Source organism: Geotrypetes seraphini, chromosome 9 (genome assembly GCF_902459505.1).
Source record: "Geotrypetes seraphini chromosome 9, aGeoSer1.1, whole genome shotgun sequence".
In the NCBI taxonomy this organism is placed as follows: domain Eukaryota; kingdom Metazoa; phylum Chordata; class Amphibia; order Gymnophiona; family Dermophiidae; genus Geotrypetes; species Geotrypetes seraphini.
The window spans coordinates 120,287,941-120,301,265 of NC_047092.1; the positions used below are offsets into that span (position 1 = coordinate 120,287,941).

The 13,325-nt window shown below is 46.5% G+C and overlaps 1 protein-coding gene across 2 annotated transcripts in view; it reads right to left on the reverse strand.

Moving 5' to 3' along the window:
• The window catches only part of ERFE (erythroferrone), an 89,484-nt gene that overhangs the window by 48,372 nt on the left and 27,787 nt on the right, over positions 1-13,325 (reverse strand). The window lies entirely within an intron of this gene.

The following is a 13,325-nucleotide window of genomic DNA, read 5'->3' on the forward strand; positions in this document are numbered from 1 at the left end:
CCTCACATCAAGTCTCTTGATGCATGCGTTTCCTTGACACCATCGATGCCAGCTGTCATTTCTGAAGCATGTCTTTTCTTGGGGTTGCCAACGCTTCAACACCCTGGTTCACCTATGGTACCAGCTAAGCAACATACAGTACCGGTGCCTCCTTTTCATGGATTGATCTTCTGAGTGGTATCGATTCCCTTCGGTACTGGTGAGCGCATTGACAGTTTCATCGATAACATAAGCATCACGGGCATTTTCACCATCGAGTCTCTTCCATGTTTTATTTAAAATTTGATTAAAATGCTTATATTTCTAAGAGATACACATCCATTAAAAAAAGGGGATATGTAAAAACGTACACGTTTGGATGTTCACTTAAAATTTGACTAACTAGAGACAAGGGGAAAAAGAAGGAAGAACTACAATTTTATAGGAAAGAAGACATTTAAGGGATGAATAAAAGGAGGGTTCAATAAAAACGAGGAAAATAAAAATTAAGAAATTCTTCTGGTTAGAAAAGCTGAGTATTACTGACACCCTAATCATAGCTTTCTAAGGCATCCTTGAAGAGAAAACATTTAAGAGAGTCTTTAAATCTATTTAGTATGGTTTCCTTCCTAAGTTAAATAGGGAGTTCCATAGTTGGAGGGCTGTGACTGAGAAGATCATATTGCATCTCGTGTTGATCACCTTCATTGATGGAATGGAAAGAAGGTGTTGTTCGTTTGATCTAAGAGCCCTCAATGAGCAGTGTGGTATAAGCAGTTTATCAAGAAAGATAGTTAATTTTGATGATCTAATTTTGAAGGTTAAGAGAGCAAGTTTATAAGTATGATATCGGGAGCCAGTGTGTGTTTTTTTAAGAGAGGAGTGATGTGATCAAACTTTTTGGAGTGTGTAATAATTTATATAGCCATATTCTGAATGATTTGTAATCGTCTTAATTCTTTCTGCATGATTCCTTTATATAAAGAATTGCAATAATCCAGTTTTGAAATTACGAGTGAGTGGATTAGAATATTTAGTGCTGGTGGATCGAAAATCCTAGCCAAGGATTTTATCATGCGTAGTTTATGAAAACAGTTTTTAACCACTGCACTAATGTGTTCATGACAGTTTCTGATCGAGTATAATTCCAAGGATTTTGATGGAGTTGATCATTTTTAGTGGTATCTTATCAAGCTGGATAGGGGATGGCATAGTGAGACATTCTTTCCAAGGAAAGAGTGTTTTTTGTTTTATCTATATTTAAGGCTAACATATTTTCACTAAGCCACTTACTAATTTTTTCCATCTTCTGATTGATGCTTATAATATCACTGGGGTTTTCGATGTCTCTTGATGTATGCCTATCATCAATGCTATCATTCACTGATGCAGGCTGTCATTTCTGAAGCGCACTTCCCCTTGGGGTTCCCAACACTTCAACACCCTTAGTACTGCTGCAATCTTTCACCCTTAGTACCGCTGCAATCTTTCACCATATGCAGGGGACCTGCATGGTGTATGGCTGGCCATGAGATTACAATGAATTTCTCTCTTTTTCTCTCCTCCTCAGTACCAATACAGCTTACTTAGAATCAGACTCTGCTTGGCACCGATCCACCCCTGTAACTTTATTTCCAATGATAGGTACTGGTGTGACCACTATCTCTCTCGGTACTGGCCTAACCTCAGCATATGGTCATCAGCCGACATACAGGTTCCTGCGCTCCATAGCTCATCAATCTATGTTGATTTCAACCCTGGGCAAGTCACTCAATCCTCCAGTGCTCACCACTTTGAATGTCAGCTTTGAAAGCCAAAGCCACAAAAAGGTGGTATACAGTCTCCATTCCTCCAGGAACTTGTCTCTAAAGGTGACTTTTACAACTCTCGCAGGGCACTTTCAGTGTCTTGATCTGGACCATCAAGTACTCTGAACTTTCATGACTCTGTTTACCAAATACAATCTTGTCCTGAACTTGTTAAATCACAATGGTTACAACAATCTTTGCTGGTTAAATCCTCTCTTTGAAAGTCCTTCAGATCCAGAGTCTATGCCACTGCACCATCAGGACATGATGGCCATGCTATAGATAAGTTTAGACACCATCTTTACCTCTATGTTGAACAACAGAATTCTCATTTTCAACTTCTATATGTCCTTTTATCTCGAACAGCTGATACAGAAGTTGGCTGATCTTGAGCAGTATATTCCATTTGTCTACCTGCCAGAATTTCCGGATTCTTTTAAAGTTGGATCGCTTTTTCTGCTTATCGTGAACAATGCTGTACATCAGAGGTGTTCCTTCATGGGTAGAGACTACTAATCATGGAACACCTCAGCTGCTTCTCTCTCTCACTGTATTTCCAACAGGAATCCATCAGGGCTATAGAACTTGTTAACAATGGATCACCTATTCTACCCATCATAATACCTCTGCTTCTCACCATATCAAACTTCTAAACTAAGGGATCCACTGGGTGTTGAGCCTGTTAAGCTTGGATCTCCTCGTCTATTTTGTAACACTTTTGGCCATCATTTGACGCCATCTCTGATGACATCACTACTTTTTATCAACGGACTCCACTCTGAGTGTAGACCCTATAAAGTGGATTATTATTTTTCTTTTGCAGTTCTCCTCTGCTAGAACAGCTTACACAATGAATGTATCCATAACACTACTTGTACACTTATGCAAGAAAGGCTTTCAATGCATTGATGTCACATCCAATACATTGCCTTGACTATTACTAAGACACTTCGGTCTCTGATATAGTCTTTATTATTCAAAATCATTTGCTGCATAATTGGAATCTAAATACATTGCACCTACAGCGGAACTCCTTGAGACTCCATGAACTCCATGAGATGAGATCTCATGAGAATCTCGGAGAGGGTGAGAGTCAGAAGTCCTTGAGCATGCGCAGATGCTCAAGGTCCCGCAGCAGCCCAGCAGCGAACCGGCAGCAGGCACTTTCAGCACCGGCGCACGGGTAAGGACAGGGCCAGTCAGTGGGGGGGGGGGGAGGGCGGAGATCGTGGTTGTGAGGGAGGGAGCAGTGCAGGTGGCCTCAGGGGAGCAACAAAGCTGGTTCCCGGGGTGGGGTGTCAAAGTGGAGGACAGCAGTGGGAGAAGACAGAAGAAGAGATATGGGGTGGGTCGGGGGTTGGCTCGAGTCGGGGGTCGAGTCGGAGAGCTCTACCTACCGGTATTAAGTCAGTGGAATGAATCATCCGAGTTGCCATTATGGCCTATGGGGAAAGTTGCTTTGATATATGAGCACTTTGGATTGCGAGCATGCTTCTGGAACGAATTATGCTTGCAAACCAAGGTACCACTGTATTTGTCTATTTTTCTATAGTTATTACTGAGGTGATAGTGCATATTTTAAAGTCATCTGCCTTGACCTCTTTGAAAAAAAACAAAATATAAATGATAATTAACATTTTCTGTATGCTTTGTGTTTGTCATTATGTATTAAGATTATATTGTATGTATATGTAATGTAATGTAATTTATTTCTTATATACCGCTAATCCGTTAGGTTCTAAGCAGTTCACAGAAAATATACATTAGTATGCATTAAAATTATAAGTTAATGAGGGCTTCCGGTGACGTCACGGACCAAGATGGAGGGTTAGAGACGTTGCTCTGACTCTCCACTCTGAAGAAGCTTACCTTTCCCGTGGTGGGAGTTGAAATTTGAGAGGGAGCGAGTCGCGGGGACAGCGTGCAGCCCAGCGCGATTGCGAGATGCCGTCAAAAAAAAGAATTGAGACCGGCAGAGCGTCGGAGCGCGGAGGAGAGCAGGGAGGCCTCCGACACGTGCGAGGGACCGCATGTCCGCGCGCGAGTCGGGAGACAGCGCGTCGGAAGATGACTCGGAGCGCGGTGCCTCCCCGCGGCTACGGCGTGCAGGAACGGCGGCGGCTGTTACAAGAGCCAATCTGCAAATGTGGGCCACGGAGATTAAAGAGGAGGTGGCAGCTGTTAAAGGAAAAATAAAAGAGGCAGTGAAAGAGATCCGGCAGGACTTTGCTGACTTGCTGGGCAGAGTGGAAGACACTGAAAAGAGATTGGGGGAGCAGGAAGAGACGGTACAAGGACTCACTACCCAGGTGAAAGCAGTCCAAAAGGATCTACTGGATTGCTGTGCTCAAGTGGAGGATCTGGAGAATAGGTCCCGACGGAACAATGTCCGGATCCGGGGAGTTCCAGAAACAGCTGAATATGGGGATGCTGCGGCTGTGGTGCAGGAGCTTAGCCGGTTTCTGCTGGCCGATGATGGGGTATCTGATACTGCTCCTGGGGGCCTGAGAGTGGATAGGGCGCACCGCACACTGGGTCCGAAGACTGGAGATTACCCGAGAGATATTATAGCTTGCATCCACCACTTCCCAGATAAGGATCGTCTGGTGAAGAAAGCTAGAGACATGGGTGTTATATCCTGGAAGAATTTGAAAGTGGAGATATTTCAGGATCTCTCCACCATCACTTTGCAGAAGAGGAGAGAGTTTCGACCGTTGCTGGAGGTGCTGAAGCAGAACAACTTACGCTATCGCTGGCTGTTCCCATTCGGCCTGCTGGTTACTTTTAATGGGGTGCATAAGCGTGCGACGACTGTGGCGGAGCTGCAAGCGATACTTTTGAAGGAGGGCCTGGTGAAGCTGGGAGATTCCGTTTTGAGCAAATTATCGGCGCAGAAGTTGGAGCGGTATCAGTGGAAAGCGGTGCCCCAGAGACGGAGAGGACGACAGAGCTCTCGACTTGAGGGGGAGGCAACTGAGCTGAGCGCAGCTGCAGCCCCGGACACCTGAGTGGATGGCTGAGGGTGTTCGTGTTCAACCGCTGCAGGGTTCTGGACCTTGGTGCTGATCCAGTGATGACTTTGGGAGTGTGCCTGAGAGTATATGGTTAAGGGTCTGGGGAGCGAGTGAAGGGGGGATATGGTGTGTGAGAGGCTTGGATGTGGGGACGAGAGGTATATCAAAGGAGACATGGGGGGGTGGTGAAGTCACTTGAAGTCTTGGAGGGAGTGGGGAGAGAGGGAGTGTGGGTCTGGTGGGGAGGGGGGTGGGGAAGATTGGGGAGGAGGGGTGCGGATGGGGGGGTGGGGGGAATGGGGGGAGGGGAGCTTGGGTCACGGAGGGGGATGGTAGGGGGAGGGGAAGGGGTGTTGGGTGTGTTGTTGTTAGTTGAGGATGGGGGGGATAGGGCTCTCAGATTGGGAAGTTTGAATGTTAAGGGGCTTAACATGCCACGTAAACGGCAACTGTTGTTGAAAGAAGTTAAGCGCCTATGTTTTGATATTTGTTTTGTTCAAGAAACTCATTTTGTAAAAGCTGGAGAAAAACTTGTACAGTTCCGGGACTATCCAGTGAGGGTTTGGGCATCTAATAGGGTGGAGCGGAAAAAAGCGGGGGTGGGGATTCTGTTTTCCCACAAGTTGAAGGTGGTCTCAGATGGGGAATGGAGGGATGAGGGAGGGAGATGGCTTATATGGACAGGTACTGTTGATGGAATTCGGGTAACGCTGGTTAATCTGTATGCACCTAACTCTCAACAGGGCCAATTTTTTGACCTTCTCCTGCCCAAAATTTTATCGGTCAAGGTGGGGCACTTGGTGGTGGGGGGGGATTTTAATTTGGTTCTTAATCAGGAATGGGATTCCACGGGCAAGGGGAGTGACAGACTTAAGAGTGATAGAAAATGTCTGAAGAGATTTCTGGAAGTCCTTAATGTGGAGGATGGGTGGCGGGTGCAACATTGGATGGGTAGGGACTACACTTTCTATTCTCCTGTACATGAGGTGTACACTCGCATTGATTTGATATGTGTGGATAAAGGGTGGGGGGGTAAGGTGATAGACTCCAAGATTGATACCATTGGCTGGTCTGACCATGCCCCGCTATGGATAGATCTGAGATGGGGCGGACCTCGGGGGGGAGATTCGTACTGGAGATTAAATGATACCTTGTTGGGTGATCCGAAAATTGTGCAGAAGTTAGAAACGGGGATCTATGATTTTCTAGAGTTTAATAATGTGGATCAGTTTTCCCCCGTGACGATTTGGGAAAGTTTGAAAGGGGTGTTAAGGGGGGAATTGATCTCTATAGCTGCCTATAAGAAGAAGTTTCGGCAGAAGGAGGAATTGCAGCTCCGGGAAACGCTCCGCACGTTGGTGGATCAACATAAGAGGGGACAGGGGGGCCCGCAGCTGAGGCTTCGGCTTCAGGAAACCCGAATGGCTCTTGGGAAGTTGGAAGATGAGGTGATTAAATTTAATCTTGAGAAGTTGAGGCTTAAATATTTTGAATCGGGAAACCGGGCCAGTAAACTTTTGGCTCACAGGGTCAAACTGCACCAATCTAGGAGTAATATTTTGGCTATTAAGGAGAGGGATGGCACGGTTATTACTGATGATGTAGGCATACAAAGGCGGTTTCGGGAGTTCTATCAGGAACTTTATACTCCAGAGCTTGAGGGTTCCGTGGAGGAGAGCAAAGCCTATTTGAGAGATTTGGGATTGCCCACTCTATCTGGTTCGGATGCGCTGGGGCTGGAAGGTGATATTACGGTGGATGAGGTATTACGCGTTATTAGACATTTGAAGCCGGGAAAGTCTCCGGGACTGGACGGGTTTACAGGGCTGTTTTACAAAAAACTTTCTCCCTTGGTTGCGCCTTTACTAACTAGATTATTTAATTCCCTGAAAGAGGGAGCGCGCTTGCCTTTCTATATGCGTTTAGCAGGGATCACGATACTTCCTAAGCCAGGGAAAGATGAGTCTTTGTGTGGCAGCTATCGCCCTATCTCTCTGTTAGGTATTGATACCAAAATCTTGGCCCGTATTCTGGCTGATAGGATGGCGACCTATATGCCGGACCTGATTCACCCGGATCAGGTGGGGTTCATTGGGGGGCGTCAGGCGGCTGATGGTATTAGGCGGGTGCTGAACTTGGTGTGGGCGGCTCGTAGATCAAGGACCTCTTGGGTGGCGGTTGCGGTGGATGCCGAAAAGGCGTTCGATCGGGTGGATTGGACGTTTATGGAGGCTGTCTTACGCCAGATGGGATTCGGGTCGCGCTTTATTTCTTGGATTCTCACGCTGTATCATACCCCGTTGGCTTGCGTCAAAGTTAATGGGGTCTATTCCAAGCCCTTCGAGTTACATCGAGGGACGAGACAAGGGTGCCCGCTCTCTCCCCTGCTGTTTGCTCTGGTGATCGAGCCTTTGGCTCAAAGCATACGTCTGTCCCGGCATGTGAAGGGGGTGCAGGTACAGGGGGTTGAGCATAAACTGTCCCTCTTTGCGGATGATATTTTGGCCATAGTGGAGGGGTCGGAGAGTTCACTTCTGGCTTTACGAGATCTGATGCGAGATTATGGGCGGATCTCTGGCTTCAAGGCTAATATGTCTAAGACGGAGATCTTGAACATTTCGGTACCCGAGGTGGAGGCCCTGGAACTGCAACATAGGGTCCCCTTCCGCTGGGTGAAAGGCCCCATTAAATATCTGGGGATTTTGCTGGGGGTGGATTGGGATACCCTGTTCCGCCTTAATTATCTTCCTTTGGGAGCGGCAATGCGTCAAGACCTTGATAGATGGGACCCTCTGTGCCTTTCCTGGATGGGTAGAATGGAGGTGGTACGTATGATGGTCCTGCCCAGATTTCTCTATCTCTTTCAAGTTCTTCCTGTTGAAGTCCCTAAAGCCTATTTTCTTCGCTGGCATAGGTCTCTTTTGCAATTTATCTGGAGGGGTAGGCGACCCCGGGTTGCAAGATATGCAATGTTCAAATTTAAGGAGGAGGGAGGCCTGGGGTTACCCAATTTGGAACTATACTACCGGGCGGCGCAGCTTAGGGCGGTTGTAGATTGGCATGCGATTCCAGCCAAATTGTGGGTTCAGGTGGAACAGGGTCTCTTGGGGGGCCCTAGGGGCATAACGGCTCTGTCTTATTTACCGTGGGTGGGCTTAAGGGAAAAGGAGCTTGCTAATCTTTCTAATCCTTTTATACGGTGGACGCTACGGGTTTGGTTGGGGGCTAGTAAGAAACTGATGGATAGGGTGAGGGGACTACATTTTTTGCCTATTAGATATGCAGAGGATTTCATTCCGGGTAGGGAGGGGGGAGTCTTTTGTAGGTGGGAGCGAGGCGGGCTGAGGTGTTTTGGCCAGCTGTTGGAGGGGGAGAGCATTCGTGGGTTTCCTGAGGTACAAGCTTCATTCCATCTGGAGCAGCGTGATTTATTCCCCTATCTACAGGTGAAGGATTATGTTAAGCGACTCAAAGCGGGGGACCTCACCGCTTATAAGCGCTCGAGGTTTGAGTTACTGTTGGGGGACCCAGTGCGTCGGGGCTGCATTTCGCACCTCTATCGCATATTGCATGCCGACACTGGACAGCTGACATCTTATATGCGGGCTTGGGAGGAGGATTTGGGGCTCAACTATACGACAGAGGAATGGGAACAAATAGCACTGCGAATACACCACGTGGCGGTGGCTCCACAGCTGGTAGAAAATGCTCTTAAGCTCCTTGTGAGATGGTATGTTACTCCTGTGGTGCTTGCTAAGATGGTTACCTCATGTACGGGGGAATGCTGGAGAGGGTGTGGTCTGAGGGGTACGTTATTCCATATGTGGTGGGAGTGCCCTCACATTTTGGAATACTGGACTCAGGTGTTCCACTATGTGGGACGCCTACTGCAATGTATTCTGCCATATAGAGCGGAAACAGCTTTGTTGGGGGTACTCCCAGGGGAAGTGGAGGAAACGCAGGACAAGATGGCACGTCTGGCTTTTACAGCGGCCAGGCTAATACTGGCCTCTCTTTGGAAGAGCCCCACGATACCCACGGTGGCAATGATGAGAGTGAAACTGGGCTGGGTATGTGAGAAATTTCGCCTTTCCGCTTTACTTACCCGCCAGAGGCGACAGTTCGAGGATCTGTGGGGTAGGTTCCTGGAGGTGGAGGGAAGTTCTGAGATTCCTGTAATGGAGGTTTAGAAGGCTTACCCCCGTATGGGGACCTCCTTTGTTTCCTGGGCTTATGTCCCGCTCCTTCTCCCTTATGGTGATTATTGGGTAGGGGGGGGGATCTTGCTGCTTCTTGGGGACGGGTTATTTAGCTGGTTCTTTGGGGGGGAGGGAGGGTGGGGTCTGGGAGGGGGTGGGGGATGGGGGGTTTGGTTGTGGGGGGGAGGGGTGTTTCATATTGTACACGCTGTATTCCTGCTTCTTGGTTTTTTTTATGGTTATGCCATACTGCGGTATTTGTTGTAACAGTGGATACAGTGTTTAAATAAAGAATTACAAAAAAAAAAAAATTATAAGTTAATTAGGTACTTAGAAATTCCCTTACTGTCCCGAAGGCTCACAATCTAACTAAAGCACCTTGAGAGTAATAAATAAGAGAAAGATAGAGATAGAGGAAAAGATAAGAAAATAAACATTCTGACAGGTTGAAGAGAGGAGAGACAGGAAAAGATGCAGGAACCGTTAAACAATAGAATTCTGGGGAAATTCAAATGATAAAAATAAAACAAAACAATTGGCAAAACAATAAATGAGATTAAAATAATTCATAAACTGGAAAGAAAAATAAAAATAAAATCAAAAACATAGTCTTCAATCCACGGTTTCCGCGTCAGTAATGGAGTGGAGCAAGTCAGTAAGTAAGCAAGGAGGCTGCTTCAGAATAGGTTGATGGCGACTGTAGGAATTTCTCTGCTGCGAAAAGTCACCTGGCGCTGGCGCTGGTGCCGTTGGGGACCCTTGCCCTGCTGCTGCCACTGAGGCAACGAGATCTGAGTCAAAAAGTGGCCATTGAAGCCGGGTATCGGCGAGAAACTCTTGAAAAAAGCCGGGCCAATGGACGATGGGATCCCAGGGTAGAAGTTCTCAGTCTCCGGGCCGGGCAAAGCATCGATCTTGCCACTGTCATCAGGGCCAGGTGCGCTGGAGACAGGAGGAGGCGGCGAAGAGGTCTGCATATGAAAAATGGATGGAAGAAATTGCATTACAATTAGTACTATTATTATGGGGGTGGGGTCAGGAGTGTAGCCTGGGCTGGTCAGGGTCAGAGCTTGGGCGGAGTTATTCGGTTGATATTTATTAGACTAAGGAGGTACTTGGCTTGAAGAAGTTGAGACCGCTGCTATTCAATATATTTATAAATGATATAGAAACAGGGACGAAGTGCGAAATAATAAAATTTGCAAATGACACCAAACTATTTAGTGCTGCTCGGACAAAAGAGGACTGCAAAGAATTACAAAAGGACCTGAACAAGCTAGGGGAGTGGGCGACGAGATGGCCGATGAAGTTCAATATAGAGAAATGTAAAGTATTGCATGTAGGAAGCAAAAACCCGAGGTACAGATATACGATGGGAGGGATGTTATTGAGTGAGAGTACCCAGGAAAGGGACTTGAGGGTAATAGTGGATAAGACAATGAAGCCATCGGCACAGTGCACAGCAGCCGCTAAGAGAGCGAATAGAATGCTAGGTATAATCAAGAAGGTATTACCACCAGAACGAAAGAAGTTATCCTGCCGTTGTATCGGGCGATGGTGGATCCGCATCTGGAGTACTGCGTCCAATATTGGTCGCCGTACCTTAAGAAGGATATGGCAATATTCGAGAGGGTTCAGAGGAGAGCGACACGTTTGATAAAAGGTATGGAAAACCTTTCATACACTGAGAGACTGGAGAAACTGGGGCTCTTTTCCCTGGAGAAGAGAAGAATTACAGGGGATATGATAGAGACTTACAAGATCATGAAGAGCATAGAGAAAGTGAAGAGGGACAGATTCTTCAAACTTTCGAAAACTACAAGAACAAGAGAGCATTCAGAAAAGTTGAAAGGGGACAGATTCAAAACCAATGCTAGGAAGTTTTTCTTCACCCAACGGGTGGTGGACACCTGGAATGCGCTTCCAGAGGGCGTGATAGGACAGAGTACGGTATTAAGGTTCAAGAAGGGATTGGACAATTTTCTGAAGGAAAAGGGGATAGAGGGGTACAGATAGAGGACTACTACACAGGTCCTGGACCTGTTGGGCCACCACGTGGGCGGACTGCTGGGCACGATGGACCTCTGGTCTGACCCAGTGGAGGCACTTCTTATGTTTTTATGTAAAGAACTTGGAGGACTGGGAAGGCCTCTTCTCCCTTGAAAAGAGGAGACTGAGAGGGGACATGATCGAAACATTCAAGATATTGAAGGGAATTGACTTAGTAGAGAAAGAGAGATTGTTCACCCTCTCCGAGGTGGAGAGAATGAGTGGGCACTCTCTAAAGTTAAAAGGGGATAGATTCCATACAAATGTAAGGAAGTTCTTCTTCACCCAGAGAGTGGTAGAAATCTGGAACGCTCTTCCAGAGACTGTTATAGGGGAAAGCACCCTCCAGGGATTCAAGAAAAAGTTAAATAAGTTCCTGCTGAACCAGAACTTACGCAGGTAAGGCTAGAATCAAATAGGGCACTGGTCTTTGAACTAAGGGCCGCCATGTGAGCGGACTGCTGGACACGATGGACCACTGATCTGACCCAGCAGTGGCAGGATGCCTTCAATGGCACCATTTACTTTATTTCCTTAATGTCAGTCGAGCTTTTCTCCATTGCATTTCCTCCTACTGCAATGCATTCTATTGTTTTCTTCCTTGTAGATCCCTGAATTACTTTTGCCTTTGGCACTCCATTCTCTGTAAATATAATAGTGACCCACTAGTTACCACAGCTTCTTTGGCATTCTAGGGTGATGGGGTTTCTCGCCGTTGTGGCTCTCTGTGCTTTAGCCTCTTCTCCTACCCTATTTATGTCCTCTTTCATACTTACAACTTGTCATACATTCTGTTATTCCTACGCACTTCTTTTTCAAATCTCCAACGACTCCTATGTTGGATTTAATTTCTGTGGTGCTGTTTTCTATTTCATCAAACACACATGGTCCAAACACAGATCTCTAAGGGAGATTAAGGGATTCTAGAACTTAGTAGTTGGTAAGGCTGGGCAAACTTGTTAGGTCATATGATCTCTATCTGCCATCATTTTCTTCTTTTTAAAAAAATATATATATATTTCTGTGATATGGACATTGCATGGAGCAGTTTAGAAATACAGTGGTACCTTGGAAACCGAACTTAATCCATTCCAGAACCCCGTTCGAGTTCCAAAACATTTGAATTCCAAGACAATTTTTCCCATTGAAAAGAATAAAAACTGTATTAATCCGTTCCTTGGTCCCACAAACTCTGCAAGATCGGGCCTACCTGGCAGAAACAGCAAGATTGGGTTCCCCAGCAGCAGAGGCAGCAAGATTGGGATCCCCAGCAGCAGAGGCAGCAAGATTGGGATCCCCAGCAGCAGAGGCAGCAAGATCGGGATCCCCAGCGGCAAGACAGCAAGATCGTCAACGGCAGCTGTAAGTGGTGTTCAGCCAAAAGCTTCCCTCCCAGGCAGAAACAGCAAGCTGCATCAGAGGGGAAGCTTTGGGCTGAGCACTGCTTGCAGTTCAGATTCCAAAGCAGCGTTTGGATTCCGGGGCAAAAATGAAGAAAAAAAAAAGTTCGGATTCCAAATCTTTTGAGTTCTGGGGCATTCAGATTACGAGGTACCATTGTATATAATTTATGAACAGAAATAAATAGTAGTATGTTCTATGTGATAATGTTCACATAGAATATGTCCCTCCTCCAAAGAGCTTACAATCTAAGTGGGTATCTGAGGCAATGGGAGATAAATTGGCTTGGCCGAGGACAAATAGAATGTCAGTAGCAGGATCTGAACTATGAACTTCACTGTCCACAGCATATTGTTCTAATCACTAGGCCACGTTCTCTCCTTTAGTAACAGTTTTATCCAAATTAGGAATTGTCTGACTTCTGGAAAGAAGAATTGGTTTCTCCAGGCCAGAGTTTTCACACCTTTTTTGTTAACTCCAGCGTAGGGTTACTAGATTTTACAACAGTAAAATCTGGACACACGGCCCTGCTCCTCCAGCTCCGTCCAGTTCCACCCAGACCAGCCCCATTCAACCCCAGCCCTGCCCCCCAAACCTCTTCTCTTCGAGCTCGGAGCCACATTTGAAGGGCTGCTGATATTGCATCGGTGTGATGCGAAGATGTCATATTCATATGCGCATGCATGTAATGTCACCATGTTGCATATTTTGTCACTGGCAGCCTCAGGGCAATGGGTCTTAGGGCACCAGTAACAAAAGGAAAACTCTTGTGAGCCGCTACAGGCTGCACAAGGAAAGAAAAAAGGCTCCCAAAAGAGAACACCACAACACCAGGTAAGTATATTGCATCAAGCAAGGGCTGGGTTTATTCACCA